The sequence below is a fragment of the Arachis duranensis genome, chromosome 3 (assembly GCF_000817695.3).
Source record: "Arachis duranensis cultivar V14167 chromosome 3, aradu.V14167.gnm2.J7QH, whole genome shotgun sequence".
In the NCBI taxonomy this organism is placed as follows: domain Eukaryota; kingdom Viridiplantae; phylum Streptophyta; class Magnoliopsida; order Fabales; family Fabaceae; genus Arachis; species Arachis duranensis.
Genome location: NC_029774.3, coordinates 49,463,935 through 49,477,179, shown reverse-complemented (window position 1 = coordinate 49,477,179; position 13,245 = coordinate 49,463,935). Strand labels below are relative to the sequence as shown.

At 37.4% G+C, this 13,245-nt stretch overlaps 1 non-coding gene across 1 annotated transcript; it reads left to right on the top strand.

Annotated features, from left to right (window-relative positions):
• The first annotated feature begins 12,982 nt into the window (after positions 1-12,982).
• LOC127746155 (small nucleolar RNA R71) lies at positions 12,983-13,090 on the top strand. Its single transcript, XR_008007774.1, has one exon. It is a non-coding gene; the product is annotated as a small nucleolar RNA R71 (small nucleolar RNA).
• The last annotated feature ends 155 nt before the right edge of the window (positions 13,091-13,245 follow it).

Genomic DNA, 13,245 nt, shown 5'->3' with positions numbered 1-13,245 from the left:
GGGTCAACTTTGATCAAAGGTTGGACCAAGTCCTTATGGACATATGTGTGGAAGGAGTTCAATGGAAAAGAGACTCCAAAGGCAAGCTAGTTCAATTAAGAAGACTGGACCTCAAGCCTGTGGCTAGAGGATGGTTGGAGTTCATCCAACGCTCCATCATCCCCACTAGCAACCGATCCGAAGTTACTGTGGATCGGGCCATCATGATTCATAACATCATGAATGGAGAGGAAGTAGAACTTCATGAAGTCATCTCCCATGAATTCTACAAAATAGTCGATAAGTCCTCTACTTTGGCAAGGCTAGCTTTTCCTCATCTTATTTGCCATCTATGTTACTCAGCTGGAGTTATCATAGAAGGAGACATCCCCATTGAGGAGGATAAGCCCATCACTAAGAAGAGGATGGAGAAAACAAGAGAGCCCACTCATGGATCCCAAGAGACGCATGAGGAAGCTCATCACCAAGAAATCTCGGAGATGCCTCAAGGGATGCACTTTTCTCCCAACAATTATTGGGAACAACTCAACACTTCTCTAGAAGACTTGAGTTACAATATGGATCAACTAAGGGTGGAACATCAAGAGCACTCAATCATTCTCTATGAAATTAGAGAAGATCAAAGAGTAATGAGGGAGGAGCAACAAAGGCAAGAAAGAGACATAGAAGAGCTCAAGGACATCATTGGTTCTTCAAGAAGAAAGCACCACCATCACTAATGTGGACTCATTCCTTATTCTTAATTCTCTGTTTTTTGGTTTTTATGCTATATGTTTGTTTATGTTTTGTGTCTCTACTTCATGATCATTAGTATGTAGTAACTATGTCTTAAGGTTATAAATAATTTCATGAATCCTTCACCTCTCTTAAATGAAAAATGTTTTAATACAAAGGAACAAGAAGTACATAAGTTTCAAATTTATCCTTGAATTTAGTTTATTATATTGATGTGGTGACAATACTTTTTATTTTCTGAATGAATGCTTGAACAGTGCATATTTTTGATCTTGTTGTTTATGAATGTTAAAATTGTTGGCTCTTGAAAGAATGATGAACAAAGAGAAATGTTATTGATAATATGAAAAATCATAAATCTAATTCTTGAAGCAAGAAAAAGCAGTGAATAGCAAAAGCTTGCGAAAAAAATGGCGAAAAAAATATATAAAGAAAAAGAAAAAGCAAGCAGAAAAAGTCAATAGCCCTTAAAACCAAAAAGAAAAAGCAAGCAGAAAAAGCCAATAGCCCTTAAAACCAAAAGGCAAGGGTAAAAAGGATCCAAGGCTTTGAGCATCAATGGATAGGAGGGCCCAAGGAACTAAAATCCAGGCCTAAGCGGCTAAATCAAGCTGTCCCTAACCATGTGCTTGTGGCATGCAGGTCCAAGTGAAAAGCTTGAGACTGAGTGGTTAAAGTCGTGATCCAAAGCAAAAAGAGTGTGCTTAAGAGCTCTGGACACCTCTAATTGGGGACTTTAGGAAAGCTGAGTCACAATCTGAAAAGGTTCACCCAGTCATGTGTCTGTGGCATTTATGTATCCGGTGGTAATACTGGAAAACAAAGTGCTTAGGGCCACGACCAAGACTCAAAAAAGTAGCTGTGTTCAAGAATCAACAAACTTAAGTAGGAAAATCAATAACACTATCTGAAATTCTAAGTTCCTAGAGATGCCAATCATTCTAAACTTCAAAGGATAAAGTGAGATGCTAAAACTGTTCAGAAGCAAAAAGCTACAAGTCCCGCTCATCTAATTAGAATTAATATTCATTGATATTCTGAGCTTTATAGTATATTCTCTTCTTTTTATCCTATTTGATTTTCAGTTGCTTGGGGACAAGCAACAATTTAAGTTTGGTGTTGTGATGAGCGGACAATTTATACGCTTTTTGGCATTGTTTTTAGGTAATTTTTAGTAGGATCTAGCTACTTTTAGGGATGTTTTCATTAGTTTTTATGTAAAATTCATATTTCTAGACTTTACTATGAGTTTGTGTATTTTTCTGTGATTTCAGGTATTTTTTGGCTGAAATTGAGGGACCTGAGCAAAACTCTGATAAGAAGGCTGACAAAGGACTGATGATGCTGTTGGATTCTGATCTCCTTGCACTCAAAATGGATTTTCTGGAGCTACATAACTTTAAATGGCGCGCTCTCAACGGCGTTAAAAAGTAGACATCCAGAGCTTTCCAGCAATATATGATAGTCTATACTTTATTCGAAATTAGACGACGTAAACTTGCGCTCAATTCCAGTTCCATGCTGCATTCTAGAGTCAAACGCCAGAAACACATCACGAACCAGAGTTGAACGCCAAAAACACGTTATAACTTGGCGTTCAACTCCAAAAGAAGCCTCTGCACGTGTAAAGCTCAAGCTCAGCCCAAGCACACACCAAGTGGGCCCCGGAAGTAGATTTCTGCATCAATTACTTACTTTTGTAAACCCTAGTAGCTAGTCAAGTACAAATAAGACATTTTATTATTGTATTAGACATCCTGGATTGTATTTTTGATCCTGTGATCATGTTATGTATTTTCAACGGTGGGGTTTCTACACACCATAGATTAAGGGTGTGGAACTCTGCTGTACCTCAAGTTTTAATGCAATTACTACTATTTTCTATTCAATTCAATTTATTCCTGTTCTAAGATATTCGTTGCACTTCACCATAATGAATGTGATGATCCGTGACACTCATCATCATTCTCACCTATGAACGCGTGACTGACAACCACCTCCGTTCTACCTTAGACCGAGCGCATATCTCTTGGATTCCTTAATCAGAGTCTTTGTGGTATAAGCTAGAATTGATGGCGGCATTCATGAGAATCCGGAAAGTCTAAACCTTGTCTGTGGTATTCCGAGTAGGATTCACGGATTGATGACTATGACGAGCTTCAAACTCGCGATTGTTGGGCATGATGACAAATGCAAAAGAATCAATGGATTCTATTCCGACATTATCGAGAACCGAAAGATGATTAGCCGTGCTGTGACAGAGCATTTGGACCTTTTTCACTGAGAGGATGGGATGTAGCCATTGACAACGGTGATGCCCTACATACAGCTTACCATGGAAAGGAGTAAGAAGGATTGGATGAAGGCAGTAGGAAAGTAGAGATTCAAAAGGAGCACATCATCTTCATACGCCTATCTGAAATTCCCATCAATGATTTACATAAGTATTTCTATCTTTATTTTCTGTTTATTTATTATTATTATTATTCGAAAACTCCATAACCAATTATTATCCACCTAACTGAGATTTACAAGATGACCATAGCTTGCTTCATACCAACAATCTCCGTGGGATCGACCCTTACTCACATAAGGTTTATTACTTGGATGACCTAGTGTACTTGCTGGTTAGTTGTATGAAGTTGTGAAGTTATGTTTGGACCATGGTATCATGCACCAAGTTTTTGGCGCCATTACTAGGGAGAGAACGAACATGAATGCCATTATCAGAAATCACAATTTTGCCTACCACACACGCAATAGCTAAGGAAACCAAAGAAAAAAAGAAAAGAAAAAAAAGAGAAAGAATCGGAGAACAAAGAAGAAAAAAACATGGAAAAGGTAGAAGAAAGAAAGAATGGAGGAAGGAGGAAGGAGGAGAAGACAACGATGGTAGAAGGAGGAGTTGTCATCGCCGTGCAAAAGGAAAGGAAGAAAGGCGAAGAGAGAGAAAGAGAAATAGAATTAGAAAGAGAGAAAAAGTAGAGAGTTTAATGTGGAAGAAAAGGGAGGAGACGATACTAGCTATAGGGCCACTGACATTGTTATCGCTTTTGCCGTCACTGGGCTAAGAAGAAGAAAAGAGATGATCCAAAGCTTAAACGAGAGAGAAAGAACACGAGGTAGAAAGACTACAAGAAAGAAGAAGAATAAATAAGGGCACTAGTGAAGGAGGATGTCATTGTTGTTGTTGAAGTGGTAGAATCTCACTATCGGATATTTTTTCACCTTGACCTGCCAGCTAGATAACTCACTTTTGCCTCAATTTCAAAAATTGATCGATTTCTGGTTTGGTCCGATCATTCAATTTTCTATTTTTCAATTTTCAATTTATTTTTTTCGGGTTACTTTTCTAATTGAGTCAAACTACTTTTTTCAACGATTCATGGTTCTATTGATTCGACCAGTTGGTTTGAACTAATTTTCAAAATCACGTGTGAGAGGTGTCTGGAAGAGTGAAGAACTTTAAAAGAGAGATTATTAAAATGAGATTCACTATTATTTGAGTAGCAAATTTATTTAGAACAACAAAATAATTGATTATAAAAAAAGATTAGTTCTAGCTCATCATAGCAGATAGCAGTAAAAAAGATTAGGTAGTTTTTTGTTACGTATTGGTTGCTTAAGTTACACCATCTCTCAAATTAGGTGTATGTATTTCTAGTAGTCCAAAATTGCAATGGTATGTGGCAAATGGCTTGGGTGCTAAAACCTTTGTGAGGATACCTATAGTTTAGTCTTTGGACTTAATAAGTAATAATTTGATCATTTTGTCAAGAAAATTTTCAAAACAACATCGCAATGCTTGACTATCACAGTAGGTAGACATTGGTTTTTCCACTAATAGCATAAGTTCCTTTATGATGTACACTATCCGTTGAGTTTAACGTGTTGCTGATGTGAAAGCTCTATATTTTGCCTTTGCTGAAGATCAATTAATAACATTTTGTTTCTTGCTCTTCCATATAACCAAGTTGATTCCTAAGAAAAAAGAATAGCATCCAAAAACTAATTTACGAGAATTAGAACATGTTGCTTTATCATTGTACCAATGGTTTAATGTTGAATGCATGTGCAACAAAAGTATTTATGCCATTAAAATACTCAAATTTAATTTTCCTTACTTATGATGTAGTTATCATACATCTACAAATGATGACTTAGAATTATGATCACAAAAATAGAAAATAACTTAGACATTAATAATTTCGTCACTTTAAACACCTTTTAGAAAATCTTCAGTAACGTTTTTTTCTTAAATTAGAGACCTCCAACAACGAATAGTCACATTTTTCACAAGGTAAACAATTTGAATAAAAACATAAACGTAAAATCACATCGAAATTTAAATTCCTTTTAAGAAATTTCGGCCGAGTTTCTTAAATTAGAGGCCTCCACCAAATGATAATATCAGTTATTTTTCACAAGGTATACATATTCACACAAACATTTAATCACATTATGCAATCCTAAGTATTCTATTATGCACCTTTTATTACTCTACAATTTCTAGTAAACAAGGGTCAAGAAAGAGCCATTAGACATCCTACTCCGACATTTGTCCTATAAATCTATCATAGAAAAATTAAATCCAACATAACTTAAAAATTTCTGCAACTTAAGTAATTTAGTACGGCAAGGAGGTCACCTTCTATCTCCCTATCTTTTTCTGTTTTGTGCAAAAGGACTCTCTTATATACTACATAGAGGAGAAAAAAGGCTAGAAATTTTTGCTTTGAGACTCAATCAAAGATATCCTAAAATCAACCATTTATTCTTCGCAAAGTTATTGAGGAGAAGTGTCAGAAGCTATTACGAAGAGATTGATAGTCAGAAGGTTAATCTAGACAAATTTTTAGTTTTTTTAGTAAGAATACACCCATTCATATCTGAAACACTCAGCGGAGATACAACTTGTTCCTCATGTTAAAAACCAAAATAAATACTTTGACTTACCAAATGTGGTTCAGAGATTAAAAAAATAAATTTTAACTATATTAAGGACAAAGTGTATCAAAAGCCGAGTCACTAGAAAAGAGCTCTCTTATCATCTAATGGTAGGGAAGTTCCTTTTAAGATCGTGATAATGAAAATTTTTTTATTTACATGATAAGTTGTTTCAAACTCCGAAAAACTTTAATTAAAGAAATTCAGCAAAAATGTTTCAATGTTCGTGGACCCAGAGAAGATCAAAAAATAGAATGCAATAGACCAGTAGATAATTCTTGCAGGCCTAAGATACACGAAAAATTTAATTTTAAAGATCTCAAGGCCTTCAATCATGCCATGCTAGAAAAGCAAGGTTGGAGACCCTTGGCCATACCAAATTCACTACTTAAAAAAGTCTAGTAGAAAAAATACTACAAGTATTCAAACTTTCTAAAAATGGAAGTGAGTAATAACCATTCTTGGAGTTGGAAAAGTATCCTTAAAGGAAAGAAAATTCTAGAAAAAGAAATAATGTGGGAAGTTGAAAAGGGTTTTGCTATTACGATTTACGAGAATTCATGGGTCAAAAACTTTTTATAACACCCAATTTTGGCATTGATTCGGGTCTCACTCTAGAATGGGTTTTGATCTAATTCTCCCTAACAAAACTTAGAACCAAACAATTATTCAAAAAAGTTTCACTTCACTAATCGTATCAGCCATTCTCAATACAACAATTCATGAAAATGAAGATAAAGTTACATGGATGATGGAGAAGGAGGTAGCTTCACAGCCTTTGGATATGAAATTCTGTTCTAGATTTTCATCTGCCGATTGAATTCTTGCCAGAAGAATGTAAAAGCAAAGAGATATGGAGGAACATCTAGAAGATTAATTGCCAACCAAATATTAAGAATTGTCTTTGAAATTTTATGCACGAGGGCCTCTCTATGATGGAATATCCTCAATTTTAAAATCAACTCCATCAATCCGATGTGCACAAGATGTAATCGAGCTCAAGGATTCGTTTTTCACTATTTCTGGAATGCCTGGATTCTGCTAAAACAGGAAGAGCCTCCCATCTACTATGAATAAATCTAGCTAAAGAAACCTGAAAATGGTAGTAGAACATTTTCTAGTAAATCTGGCGTTCTCAAAATGAATTAAGTGTTCGAAGGAAAGTACAAATTCTCTTCTCAAATGGTTGAAGCTGCCCGAAGTGTTATGAGAGAGACAAAGCAATTACTAGAGCTAGAACCTTCCCTTCATTTTTTTCTTTATTTGTATGTTGCAAAATATCTATGTTAAAACTTCCGATATTGCCCTTATGTCTGTAATCCATTTTAAACCAAATTTCATAAGTAAAATTTACCTAACTACCTTTGATAAATAAAAAAGTAAGAAGAGCCTCACTATTTTTGTATCTCTATATTTTTTAGTATAGTATTGGTTCATCACAAGCTTTTGTATTATCTTGCGAGACTCTATTTGCCTTTCTTTGAGAGATCTACCCTTTTATAACAATCTTCAATAATTCTTCATGTGGCATGAAATTATAACAGAATAAACAATGATAAAAATCTTAAGAAGGATAAAGTATATTTTTTATCTCTAATATTTTTAAAAAATTTTAAAATATCTGTAATATTTAATTGATTTAATTTTATCTTTAATATTTGAAATAAACTTTAATTTTACTCTTTATATTAATTTTTTATCGATCCAATATTTTCTTTTCAATTATACCTCTTATCACATAATCATTACTTTTTTATACATACAAAGTATATATCGTTTCATATAAAAAGAACACTATAATATTTTTGACATTATGTCACCTTTTTAAAACCATGATTAAGGTATAAACAAGACATTTAATCTATGATCACTGGTTTTTTTTTTTTTTTACCAAAAGTTACCATTTGAACTATGACCAATATTACTGTAATTATAGTCTAACAATCATGGCTTTTAGAGCAAAGGTCATAGTTCTTTTGTTATAAAGTTAAAAATATGGTGGTGCATGAAATTGTGATCATCAATGGCGCCATCAACATGGTGCGCACAATTGTAATATCAACTCTTTATCACAACTTCGCACAACTAACCAGCAAGTGCACTGGGTCGTCCAAGTAATAAACCTTACGCGAGTAAGGGTCGATCCCACGGAGATTGTTGGTATGAAGCAAGCTATGGTCATCTTGTAAATCTCAGTCAGGCGGATTCAAATGGTAATGGAGGATTAATGATTAAAAGATAAATAAAACAAAAAGTAAAGATAGAGATACTTATGTAATTCATTGGTGAGAATTTCAGATAAGCGTATGTAGATGCTTTGTCCCTTCCGTCTCTCTGCTTTCCTACTGTCTTATTCTAGCTTATACCACGAAGATTCTGATTAAGGAATCCAAGAGATATCCACTCAATCTAAGGTAGAACGGAGGTGGTTGTCAGGCACACGTTCATAGGTGAGAATGATGATGAGTGTCACGAATCATCACATTCATCAAGTTGAGGAACAAGTGATATCTTAGAACAAGAATAAGCTGAATTGAATAGAAGAACAATAGTAATTGCATTAATACTCGAGGTACAGCAGAGCTCCACACCTTAATCTAAGATGTGTAGAAACTCCACCGTTGAAAATACATAAGTGATAATGGTGATCATTGGCTTCGGCCCCAGAGAGGGAACTATAAGAACCAAGATGAAAATACAATAGCAAAAGGTCCTATTTGTAGAGAACTAGTAGCTTAGGATTTACAAAGATGAGTAAATGACATAAAAATCCACTTCCGGGCCCACTTGGTGTGTGCTTGGGCTGATAATTGAAGCATTTTTGTGTAGAGACTTCTCTTGGAGTTAAACGCCAGCTTTTGTGCCAGTTTGGGCGTTTAACTCCCATTCTTGTGCCAGTTCCAGCGTTAAACGCTAGAATTCTTGAGCTGATTTGGAACGCCTATTTGGGCCATCAAATCTCGGGAAAAGTATGAACTATTATACATTTCTGGAAAGCCCAGGATGTCTACTTTCCAACGCAATTGAGAGCGCGCCAATTGAGCTTCTATGGCTCCAGAAAATTCACTTCGAGTGCAGGGAGGTCAGAATCCAACAGCATCTGCAGTCCTTTTCAGCCTCTGAATCAGATTTTTGCTCAGGTCCCTCAATTTCAGCCAGAAAATATCCGAAATCACAGAAAAACACAAAAACTCATAGTAAAGTCCAGAAAAGTGAATTTTAACTAAAAACTAATAAAAATATAATAAAAACTAACCAAAACTTACTAAAAACATACTAAAAACAATGCCAAAAAGCATATAAATTATCCGCTCATCACAACACCAAACTTAAATTGTTGCTTGTCCCCAAGCAACTGAAAATCAAATAAGATAAAAAGAAGAGAATATGCAATGAATTCCAAAAACATCTATGAAGATCAGTATTAATTAGATGAGCGGGACTTTAGCTTTTTGCCTTTAAAAGGTTTTGGCATCTCGCTTTATCCTTTGAAATTTAGAATGATTGGCTTCTATAGGAACTCAGAATCCAGATAGTGTTATTGATTCCCCTAGTTAAGTATGATGATTCTTGGACATAGCTACTTTATGAGTCTTGGCCGTGGCCCAAAGTACTCTGTCTTCCAGTATTACCACCGGATACATACATGCCACAGACACATAACTAGGTGAACCTTTTCAAAGACATATGTACTGTTCAAGCATACATTCAGAAGTTAAAGTATTGCCACCACATCAAAATAATTAATCTGTTATAAAATCTGAAATTCATGCAATTCTTCTCTTTTTCAATTAAGAACATTTTTCATTTAAGAAAGGTGATGGATTTATAGGACATTCATAACTCTAAAGCATAGACACTAAGACACTAATGATCATAAGACACAAACATAGACAAACATAAGCATAAAAATTCAAAAAATAGAAAAATAAAGAACAAGGAAGTTAAAGAACGGGTCCACCTTAGTGATGGCGGCTTGTTCTTCCTCTTGAAGATCTTATGGAGTGCTTGAGCTCCTCAATGTCTCTTCCTTGCCTTTGTTGCTCCTCTCTCATGATTCTTTGATCCTCTCTAATTTCATGGAGGAGAATGGAATGTTCTTGGTGCTCCACCCTTAGTTGTCCCATGTAGGAACTCAATTCTCCTAGGGAGGTGTTGATTTGCTCCCAATAGTTTTGTGGAGGAAAGTGCATCCCTTGAGGCATCTCAGGGATTTCATGATGAGTGGGATCTCTTGTTTAATCCATCCTTTTCTTAGTGATGGGCTTGTCTTCATCAATGAGGATGTCTCCCTCTATGTCAATTCCGACTGAATAACAGAGGTGACAAATGAGATGAGGGAAGGCTAACCTTGCCAAGGTAGAGGACTTGTCCGCCACCTTATAAAGTTCTTGGGATATAACCTCATGAACTTCTACTTCCTCTCCAATCATGATGCTATGAATCATGATAGCCCGGTCTATAGTAACTTCGGACCGTTGCTAGTGGGAATGATTGAGCATTGGATAAACTCCAACCATCCTCTAGCCATGGGCTTGAGGTCATGCCTTCTCAGTTGAATCGGCTTCCCTCTTGAATCTCTCTTCCATTGAGTGCCCTCTTCACAAATGTCTATGAGGACTTGGTCCAACCTTTGATCAAAGTTGACCCTTCTAGTGTGAAAGGGACCTCGGGGATCACCTTCTTCTTGGCCACAACTTCATAGAAGTGGTCTTGATGCACCCTTGAGATGAAGCTCTCCATCTCCCATGAGTCACAGGTGAAAGCGTTTGCCTTCCCTTTCCTCTTTCTAGAGGTTTCTCCGGCCTTAGATGCTATAAATGGTTATGGAAAAACAAAAAGCAATGCTTTTACCACACCAAACTTAGAAGGTTTGCTCGTCCTCGAGTAAAATAAGAAAGAAGAGAGTAGAAGAAGAAGAAATAGAGGAGATGAAGGTGGCTTTGTGGTTCGGCCAAGGGGGAGAAGTAGTGTGTAGGTTGTGTGAAAATGAAGGAGTGAAGATGGGTTTATATAGGAGTGGAGAGGGGGTGTATGGTTCGGCCATTATGGGTGGGTTTGGGAGGGAAAGTGGTTTGAATTTGGATGGTGGGGTTTTATGGAGGATGGATGTGAGTGGTGAAGATAATAGTGGGATTTGATAGGTGAGGGGTTTTTGGGGAAGAGGTATTGATATGATTGGGGAATGGGTGAAGAAGAGAGAGAGTGGTGGGGATCCTGTGGGGTCCACAGATCCTGAGGTGTCAAGGAAAATTCATCCCTGCACCAAGTGGCGAGCAAAAATGCTCTTTATGCCAATTCTGGCGTTAAACGCCGGGCTGGTGCCCATTTCTGGCATTTAACGCCAACTTCTTGCCCTTTCCTTGCGTTTAACGCCAGTCTGGTGCCCCTTTCTGGCGTTAAACGCACAGAATGGTGCCAGACTGGGCGTTAAATGCCCATTTGCTGCCCTTACTGGCGTTTAAATGCCAGCAAATTTTTCTCCAGGGTGTGCTATTTTTCTTTCTGTTTTTCATGCTGTTTTTGCTTTTTCAATTAATTTTGTGACTTCCCATGATCATCAACCTATAGAAAACATAAAATAACAAAGGAAAATAGATAAATATAACATTGGGTTGCCTCCCAACAAGCGCTTCTTTAATGTCAGTAGCTTGACAGTGGGCTCTCATGGAGCCTCACAGATACTCAGAGCCAGGTTGGAACCTCCCAACACCAAACTTAGAGTTTGACTGTGGGGGCTCTGTTTGACTCTGTTTTGAGAGAAGCTCTTCATGCTTCCTCTCCATGATTACAGAGGGATATCCTTGAGCCTTAAACACAAAGGATTCTTCATTCACTTGAATGATCAATTTTTCTCTGTCAACATCAATCACAGCCTTTGCTGTGGCTAGAAAGGGTCTGCCAAGGATGATGGATTCATCCATGCACTTCCCAGTCTCTAGGACTATGAAATCAGTAGGGATGTAATGGTCTTCAATCTTTACCAGAACATCCACTACAAGTCCATAAGCTTGTTTTCTTGAATTGTCTGCCATCTCTAGTGAGATTCTTGCAGCTTGTACCTCAAAGATCCCTAGCTTCTCCATTACAGAGAGAGGCATAAGGTTTATGCTTGACCCTAGGTCATACAGAGCCTTCTTGAAGGTCATGATGCCTATTGTACAAGGTATTGAGGACTTCCCAACACTACAAGAAAAACACCCATTCAGGTACACTTGAAAAGTGTAGCCAAAAGTGAAAAAAAATGATGCCTTAGGCTACGGCTACGCTTCTTGGGCTACGGCTACGCTTTTTGGGGTGATTCCTATTCGGCCGTTGCCTATTCTCAAAGGCTACGCTTATCTTCATCCTCTTCAGAGGAAGAATACTCGTCAGAGCTCATGAATGGCAGAAGTAAATCCAATGGAATCTCTATGGTCTCAGTGTGAGCCTCAGATTCCCATGGTTTCTCATTAGGGAACTCATTGGAGGCCAGTGGACGTCCATTGAGGCCTTCCTCAGTGGCGCTCACTGCCTCTTCCTCCTCTCCAAATTCGGCCATGTTGATGGCCTTACACTCTCCTTTTGGATTCTCTTCTGTATTACTTGGAAGAGTACTAGGACGGAGTTCAATAACTTTCTTACTCAGCTGACCCACTTGTGCCTCCAAGTTTCTAATGGAGGACCTTGTTTCAGTCATGAAACTTTGAGTGGTTTTGATTAGATCAGAGACCATGGTTGCTAAGTCAGAGTGGCTCTGCTTAGAGTTCTCTGTCTGTTGTTGAGAAGATGATGGAAAAGGCTTGCCACTGCTAAACCTGTTTCTTCCACCATTATTCTTGTTGAAACCTTGTTGAGGTCTTTGTTGATCCTTCCATGAGAGATTTGGATGATTTCTCCATGAAGGATTATAGGTGTTTCCATAGAGTTCTCCCATGTAATTCACCTCTTCCATTGAAGGGTTCTCAGGATCATAAGCTTCTTCTTCAGATGAAGCATCTTTAGTACTGCCTGGTGCAGCTTGCATTCCAGACAGACTTTGAGAAATCATATTGACTTGCTTAGTCAATATTTTATTCTGAGCCAATATGGCATTCAGAGTATCAGTCTCAAGAACTCCTTTCTTCTGATTCGTCCCATTGTTCACAGGATTCCTTTCAGAAGTGTACATGAATTGGTTATTTGCAACCATTTCAATGAGTTCTTGAGCTTCTGCAGGCGTCTTCTTCAGATGAAGAGATCCTCCAGCAGAGCTGTCCGATGACATCTTGGATAGTTCAGACAGACCATCATAGAAGATACCTATGATGCTCCATTCAGAAAGCATGTCAGAAGGACACTTTCTGATCAATTGTTTGTATCTTTCCCAAGCTTCATAGAGGGATTCACCTTCCTTCTGTCTGAAAGTTTGGACTTCCACTCTAAGCTTATTCAATTTTTGAGGTGGAAAGAACTTTGCCAAGAAGGCGTTGACTAGATTTTCCCAAGAGTTCAGGCTTTCTTTAGGTTGTGAGTCCAACCATATCCTAGCTCTGTCGCTTACAGCAAAAGGGAATAGCATAAGTCTGTAGACCTCAGGGTCAG